Source organism: Mastomys coucha, unplaced genomic scaffold, assembly GCF_008632895.1.
Source record: "Mastomys coucha isolate ucsf_1 unplaced genomic scaffold, UCSF_Mcou_1 pScaffold12, whole genome shotgun sequence".
In the NCBI taxonomy this organism is placed as follows: domain Eukaryota; kingdom Metazoa; phylum Chordata; class Mammalia; order Rodentia; family Muridae; genus Mastomys; species Mastomys coucha.
Window position 1 is genome coordinate 74,189,291 of NW_022196894.1, and position 8,825 is coordinate 74,198,115.

Consider the following 8,825-nt stretch of genomic DNA (forward strand, 5'->3'; position numbering starts at 1 on the left):
ATATAAATGCCACTATTCTAAAAGCGAAGCTGAACATCATTTCTGATTAATATTTAAGACTTCTCTTTCTACATGCATATAGTCTATTTTCTGACTTCTATAACCTTAATATATATTTTAATTTTGGAATATTTATATACAATTTTGTGCATTTTCCTTTTATCCAAAATAGAAATATTCACCAAGGGTCTGAGGCCAGAACTGCTCAAGAATTTCTAGGCAAGGTCACTTGTACATGAGCTGACTAATTAAACTATTACTGGAATTTCAATAGCACAATTCCTTTGTGGATTGCCAAGTTCTTCAACCAACCTCACTTAACCCTGCTGCTTCTCTTGTTTTCCTGGAATTGGAGTAGTGAATACCAGCTGACTGGTTCTCCTTACTGCCCATCTACAGGGTTTATCTAATGTGGGGAAGTACAAAAATGTCTTATACCCTCTGGGCTTTAAATGAATTTGACAACCAGACAGATCAGTGAGAAGAAACCCTACTTAATTTGGTACTTGGGAAGATAGTGCCAACAATCAGGAGAAAATAATCATTTAGTGCTTTAGTGTATTTGGTTTGAACTGATCCATTTAATAACTCCTCATACAGCTTTTATAGATTTGGAAACAGATAAGAAAATGGGATATTTGGGTTGGAGTATGGCAATAGAAGTTATGACAGAATAAGGGAAGGGAATGCTAGATAATGAAGATTGTCTTAAACCAAGCAGGGTGCTTATAATTTCAATGTCTATGCACACAATTCCAACAATTGAAAAGAGATGTCAGGAGGATTTCCATGACTTCCACGTCAGCCTATGCAGAGCTACACTGTGTATTCAAGGCCAGTCTGGATTATAGTAACACCCTGCTTCAAAGTCAAAACCCAACAGTGTCACCACCCACAACATGTAAAACAGTTGTCTTGTTGTCAATATAAATTCCTTGTCATGGGTTGAATATGAGATGTCTGCCATAGGGAAAAACACTTGATCAATTGATCCTTAGTTCCTTGCACTGTTTTAGGCATTTATGGAGCCTGTAGCAGATGAGGAGCTGGTGGCAGAAATAGGTAGCTGAATGCAGGCTTGTGGGATATCTCTTTGCTGGTTCCAGCAGCCTGAATTCCCAACTGCGGTGTCAACTCTGTCATGGCTTCCTTTCGATGGTAGGCTATCACCTCTGCAACGGTGAGACAAATAAACCATTGTCACCTAAATTTCTTTTTTTTTTTTTTTTTTTTTTTTTTTTTTTTTTTGGTTTTTTGAGACAGGGTTTCTCTCTGTAGCCCCGGCTGTCCCGGTACTCACTCTGTAGACCAGGCTGGCCTCGAACTCGGAAATCCGCCTGCCTCTGCCTCCCAAGTGCTAGGATTAAAGGCGTGCGCCACCACCGCCCGGCTAAATTTCTTTGAGAGGTATTTTGTCAGTAGACTAAGGATGGTAATTATCATAGTTTTGGAATAACCCTCCTTCTGACATAGCTTCTTGACCAACATAGATTCCCCATGGAGTCCTGGATCTCTTCTACAAAATGAAAGCTTTCCAGAGAGACTTCTATGGCTGCAGTTTCAAAGAATAACCAGTGGAAAACATGCCAACACTGTATTTTAAGGAGTATTTTCTAGTCTCTTAAGTCCAGATTTGGAAATGGTTTATCTCATGCCTAAACATTTATTAACTTTAATATATCAAGAAAATCTTAGGAATAACTTCTAAGAGTCTGAATAGTAAGGAGCTCACTCATATTTGTGAAAATAAAATTCAGGAAAGAATCATGATGAAAGGTAAATGTGGAAAGAACTTTTGAAATTGGCACTGGGTCTGGTGGTAGCGGCACACTTGGGAGGCAGAGGCAGGCTGATTTCTGAGTTCGAGGTCAGCCTGGTCTACAGAGTGAGTTCCAGGACAGCCAGGGCTATACAGAGAAACCCTGTCTCGAAAAACAAAAAACAAAAACAAAAACAAACAAACAAACAAATGAATAACCAAACAAAAAGAACATAAAACAAAAAACCCAAAAAGCTAAAAGAGAGAGAGAGAGAGAGAGAGAGAGAGAGAGAGAGAGAGAGAGAGAGAGAATGGCATTGGAGGGCTTGAGGATAGAACCTATACACAACTGTACACAACTCTAGCTTCGGGGCATAAATGTGAATTTTTGTGCAAAGACAGTAGTTTGTTAGGCATTAGGAGGACATAAATACATTGTGTTTCATATCTAAGACTCATGTATTATTGCCACACTGGGTTGGAATGAAAAGGAAGAAAGCTTGTCCAGACCGGTTAGTGGTTAGTTAGGATTACTTATCCTGAGTGTTAATGTAGGGGGTGGGGCAAAGAGGCCTTCTCTGAGACAGTTTTCCTGGTTCACAGATTTTTTTATTCAGGGGTAGTTAGAGCTATATAAATCTCAAGGAGTGAGTATGGGTTTTCAATTTGAATGTACATTATTGGCTGAAGCTGAGACCCTAGTAATGCTACATTTACATGAAGAGAAATTTTCGGTGCTTGCTAGACACCTCCCTTATATGGAGAGAGGAAGTCAAACCTGTAATTTGTCCATCAGGCTATGTGACTACATCAAAGTTCCTGGAGGTGAGAGTCATAGAGCAACAAGCCCAGGGACAGGCAGACCCAAAGGGGGAGGGAGCCATCCTCACTCCTGCTAATCTCAAGGTAAAAATTTCAGGGTTTGAACCTGTCTTGACCTCCCTCTTGCTCCAGGCTCATTCCCCTGGTGGCATTTGACCCACATCTCCCCATTTTTGTTTTACAGAGGGGTGGGGGGAGGTATCATCATAGACATCAGCTTCTGTGTGGGGGATGGTTTGATACTGAACCAGAAGCCAGTTGGCAGTGATGTTTGCAATGCTAAAATCTACTATTTTAGAAATTAGATGAGCCAGGGTGCCAGGAGAAGTATGGCCCCAAAGGCCAGTATGGGGTCCAAGTTGGGGAGAAGGCAATCTACCAGAGTGTTTGAGTATTGTGGAGTAGAGTACTATGGGGTGTTAGATGCAGAATGTGCTCGGAGATCTTGCCTGAGATCTTTGAGCATAAGTATGATTGGTTCTACCAGCCCAGATTTACTGACATAGAAGCAACATTCTTTCCCCAACACAAAGCAAATCCCTCCTTTTTCATCAGTCATTAAGTCCAGGGCCTGTCACTGGAGGGTCTCAAGACTGTGTGTGGTGGAAGCCACTGCCCTGTCAAGCTTATCCTGGAAGTCACTGGCCAGATGGTGTGTTTGGAGGAGGGCTGCTCTGGCTGCTCCAAGAGCACCCAACAAGTCGGTGAGACCTAGTCCCATGAACAGAGGATGAAGAGCCCTCTTTTCTTTAGACGTCCCAGCTCTAAAGTAAGTTCTTCAGGCTCATAGAGATAAACCTGGGGGTGCAGAAGCCTTTAAAGGGGGAGTATAATGCAGGAAGCAGTAGTGTTGTTCCAGTAGAGAAGGTGGGGGGATTAGCGCATGCTGTCTTGGTGCCAGTGATGTTAGGGGGACATGTAGGATCTTGAAGAGGGTCCTATAAGACAGAAGGGTAGGGGTAGATTGAAGAAAGGAATGTTTTGTGACTTTCATGTGAATACATGAAATGTGTCTCCATGAGGTTCTTGGAGCAAGATTCTAATGGGAACAGCTGCTGATAGTGGCTGTGAGAGGAAAACATAGAAGCACCAAGGGTGGTTGGTTACAGGGAGGTCAGCTGCATGTTGGATGTATTGCAGCCAGGAGGGAGTGGCTGAGACCTCCTTCTGAGTTTGGTTTTCCTGTTGTAGCAGGTTGACGTGGGTAAAGACCGATTTAGAGGCAGAGACAAGCTGGAGAGAGACAGGGTATTTAGCATAGTCATTAGTGTAGAGCTTACCCACAACTCCTGCTCAGGATTGTTCTTCCCAGGGACCGCTGATGGAAAGGTGATAATGAGTTTTCAAGCATGGTGCCACTATATCTGGTGGATTCAATTCCACATCCCCAATGTTTGCAACCTCCATATATGGAGGCCTACTGGAGGCAATCACCTGTGTTGCAATAAGGAAAGCAGAGGAATGGGCTGGGGATAGTGGAGATGCAGTTGGGGTGTCGAGGTAATTTCCATCCTGGCTCAGCATCCTTCAAGTGGGGAATTCTGGATTCCTATGATTTTGTTGTTTTTGTCATAGGTCTCCCTAGCAAAGAGTCTCCAGTAGTGGGTATTGGGAGGGCACATGGCTTGGGTACCTGCCACCAGGTCATGGAAGTCCTTTCAGCAGATCTTGTTGTTCCATCATCTCCTCCACCCCCTCCTTCCTTGATCTGTCAAGTGAGACGCAGGCTATCTTCTTGTTTGGTGGGATGATGAAATACGCCTAGGTTGTCCTCTGGAAAGATACAAACAAAACATCTTCCAATTGTAAGAAAAGGGATCTGGTCCCTTCTAAACCCTAAGGGATAGGACCACCGGACTAGGATAGACAGGGTTATTCCTGGTGTGTGCTAATGGAGGGAGATACGAGGATATTTGGCACATTTGTAGATGTTAAATTATAGAGAGTAGCCAGAGTCATCATTAATTGTATGTTATGGGGGTAGGCATTTATTTTATAAGTAGACATTTTAGGGTATGATATGTTCTTGGCTCTGGGCTTTTTGAAGAATCCTTGTATGGTGGGCAATTTCTCATTGTGAGCAGAAGGTTTTGGATTGGGAGATGATAAAGGCAGGGACATTGTTGGGTTTCATCTGTTGGGGAATGGCCATGAAGCCAAAGGTGCAGACAATATGTCAAATTAATCTTTTTGAGTTTTCTATTGTTTTGGGCTGTAGGTCATATAAAACGTATGCACCAATAGTCACCAAGACATATTATTGCCTGCCAAATTAAGGAATGTAGGTGACAACAATTTGCCATAGGGCATTGGATTAGAGCCCATAGTTTGTAAAGCTGGGGTAATAATAAGGGATGCACAAGAACAGCATATTTTTAATATCGTTTGAGGCAGAGCAAGAGGGGTGTGGAGGAAGCAGTCGAGAAGCCCCTTTATATGTGTGTGTGTGTGTGTGTGTGTGTGTGTGTGCGCGTGCGTGCGTAGTGAAATTGATCTGCTTGTGCAAGGGTGTCTGTGTTCATTCCCGTTCAGGCAGTCTGCTCAGTGAGGGCCTTTCCCTAAGATATTGGACCAGGCAAGGAACTGTGGGTTCTGATATGCTGCATGTAGAGTGAGTGGCTCTTTCCCATAAAAGGGTGGAAACCTGTGTGAGTAGAGGTGTCTAATTTGACAAAGGATCTTGACAGCCAGGGGAGCAAATTAACAGCATGTACACTGTCTTAGAAAAAGTTTAATGGGCCTGGTGACTTCTTTTAGGGCTAAGTAGGTTGCATATGGTCCTTTATATGGGAGGGGGGATGATGGGGCAGCTCTTTGAATTGGGTAACAGTGGTTCATCCCCAGGGGGTTGTTAATATTTGCTGTGGCTCCTCTCTTTCCTCCATCCACAAATACCGAGGGGGCCCCAATGATGGGCTTTTTCTGTAAAGAGATAGGAGAGGGCAGCCACCGCACCAGAAGGAGGGCAGAAACCCATTTTTCATTGAGGTAATGATTATCAGTTTGTTCTGGGACTCCTATTAAGCTAAGAGCAAAGCAGGCATGATTTCTGAGTAGCCATTGGATACTGGAGAGATAGAGAGGCTGGCCTGGAGTGGTTCTTGGGAGGGTGGTGGGATTACTGAAAACATAAAGTGTTCACAGTCTCAAAAGTGGAAGAATAGAGAGTAGATATAAAGTTTGTATGTCTCAAAACCTGACTTAGCAGGAAAACCAATTGTAAGGAAGTGAATCTGATAAGATCTAAGACCATTCAGCAAACACAGTCTAAGGGGTGCCACACTGTGAAGCTGGAGGTGAAAGGAGAGTAGCTTAACCTTTCCATTGCTCCCACGCTTCAGTGTGCCACCCACCCTCGCATTAGCCAAAGACATGCTGAAGTCACATGACTTGAGGGCATGTACATGCAGGCCTATACTCTTCACAAGTTACGAGTAAAACAAAGGCCAAGGAATCTGAAAGGAGTGTGTGGATCGTTTACAGAACTTGGATGAGATGGTAGAGCTAAAGTTTTCATGTCTATATACAATCTCTCTCTCTCTCTCTCTCTCTCTCTCTCTCTCTCTCTCTCTCTCTCTCTCTCTCTGTCCACACACACATATACACACATATACATGTATAATGTATTCTGAAAGTGGAGAAATAAGGCCTATAAAATGAAATTACTTTCTTATGTAGTTTCATTTGCTCATATTCATCATAATATAATTTTAAAAAATCTCATGCCTGCCATTTTTCATACATCTGGAAGAAAGGTAATACGTAAGAAAAAAAAGGGTCTGAGGACTGTAACCCATCTTCAGTGTGGGAGAACCACTTGGGGCTTGTTCAAGGTGAGGTAAAACCATCTATTTCTATGCTGTCCATCAATAAGATGCATGCAGCTTTTTCCCTGTGCAGATCTTACTTTCAGAGAATACTTTGTAACCAATAGTTTTTATTGTTGTATGAAGTCGGAGTTGTTGTATATTTATTTCTCTGTGCAGGTACGTAGTGATGGAGCCAAAAAACAGCTTGTTATGTACTTGGTTCTCTCTTTCTACCATAACCTGGGGATCCTGGGCCTCGAACTTAGGTCAACTGGCTTGTAGACAGGTATCTATATCCACTGAGCCATGCAACCAGTCTAGGTTATACTGATTTATCTTTATATTAATTTTCAATTCAGATAAGATTGTCTCTAGCAAAACTATTCTAATGGAAATGTTAATGGTGGTAGAGTGTGTGTAGAGTTACCACCCTTTTACCGTGCAATCTAAGAAGTTATAGGTTAGACAGACAAAGAATATTTGAAGGCACAAGGGTATGGTGTGTAGGAATAAGGAAAGTGTGTTTAACATGGCTGTGCTAGACTGGAGTAGATTTCCAGAAGATTTATACATTGAAATACTAGACATTCATACTTCAGCATCTAATTCTATAAAGAAGTTCAAATGTGTGACTGTTCTTCAGGGACCATCCAATATCACCAATATTCTTAGGAAAAGGTACAGATATGGCAGGCTTATGTGTACAGAGGGACAAAGAAAGTGACCATTTGGAAGCTAAGGAGAGAAACAGCAAGACAAACCTACACCTAGTCTGATCTTTGCTCCTAGATTTCTATCCCCCAGAACAATAAAGACATTCATTCCTCTTCAGAATCCCAGTCTGTGGTCATTTGTTAAGAAAAACCTAGAACAGTAAACCTAGTGCCAAGGGAAGGGCTCTTGATAGCTAGAGATATTAACAGGGGCATGATTTATCATATAGACCACAGAGCTATCCATAAGTAAGCCGCTCATCTGATTTAACAAGCACATGGCTAGAGATATTAACTAGATAGCTAGAGATATTAACAGGGGCATGATTTATCATATAGACCACAGAGCTATCCATAAGTAAGCCGCTCATCTGATTTAACAAGCACATGGACCTGTCTTAGCTGGACTCTTCCACAGTTCCTTATCTGCGAGGATTCTATCGCCTAACAGTATCACTGTGACATCACAGAATCTCTTCTTTCTGAGGTTGCTTACTCTTTTCTTTAGGTGATGATGAAATTATTCTAGGTTATCAGTGCTTGTAAAGGCAGAAAATAATTCTGGTACACAAGGTAGATTTGAGACTTTATCATTTTCAAAACTTCAAATTTACACTATGAACTGAGCTCTTCTTATAAATGTCTTACAAATATCTCTGGCAACATAGTAGGCTCTATATCCAGAAATAGATCTCAAGCCTTTTCTAAACAAAGAGAAATGCATAGTAAAGATAGAAAAGCAATTTCATGGTCCACATGTGTGTACACAAAAGATAACGAATAATAGAAATAGTGTTCTTTTCTCAATAGAAAAAGTGGATTTTGGGTCTGTACTTAGTTTATCTTATGCTCCCATAGTAGAGTACCTAAGACTGGTGCATTAATTATATACCAAACAAATCTGATTTGTAGTCCCATTGTGTAAGTAGTCTAGGATGGAGGGCCCAGCTTACATCAACCAAGGACCTTTGTGGTGCAGCATCCCATGGCAGAAAATATGTGTGTGTGTGTGTGTGTGTGTGTGTGTTTATGTGTGTGTATATGTGTGTGTGTATGTGTTTGTGTGTTTATGTGTGTGTATATGTGTGTGTGTGTGTGTATGTGTGTGTGTGTGTGTTTATGTGTGTGTATATGTGTGTGTGTATGTGTTTGTGTGTTTATGTGTGTGTATATGTGTGTGTGTGTATGTGTGTGTATGTGTTTGTGTGTTTACATGTGTGTATATGTGTGTGTATGTGTGTGTTTATGTGTGTGTATGTGTGTATGCATGTGTGTGTGCATGTATGTGTGCATGTGTGTGTGAGTGTGTGTGTATGTGTGTGTATGTGCATAGTGTTGCTGTGGACCTTAAGTTAATATCCGTTTGCTGAGAAATACTCAAATTATACCATGATTAAATACTATATTCTTATTTCACATGTTTACCACATCTTCTCAGAGAATATCAATAAAATAGAGTAATGCAGCAGGTAGGAGTTCTTACGAAATATTCTGTGGCTCTACAGTTCCAACTATCATGCCTAATAAAGGAGATATGTGAGAAGCAAAGCTGACAGATGTAGAAGTTCTCAAAACAGGCTTTTGTACTAATTTACGTTAATTCACAAATTTCTGTTCTCCAATTATTCTAATTGTAATCTTTCTAAAAAGAACACATAGCTGGGCGGTGGTGGCACACGCCTTTAATCCCAGCACTTGGGAGGCAGAGGCAGGTGGATTTCT

General features: G+C 41.6%; 1 long non-coding RNA gene across 1 annotated transcript; it reads right to left on the reverse strand.

The window, feature by feature from the left end:
• Positions 1-561: 561 nt before the first annotated feature.
• On the reverse strand, positions 562-7,606 carry LOC116086507. The gene is made up of 4 exons (XR_004116961.1): positions 7,497-7,606; positions 4,215-4,354; positions 3,862-4,015; positions 562-1,172 (listed from the first exon to the last, which is right to left on the reverse strand). It is a non-coding gene; the product is annotated as an uncharacterized LOC116086507 (long non-coding RNA).
• Between the last annotated feature and the right edge of the window lie 1,219 nt (positions 7,607-8,825).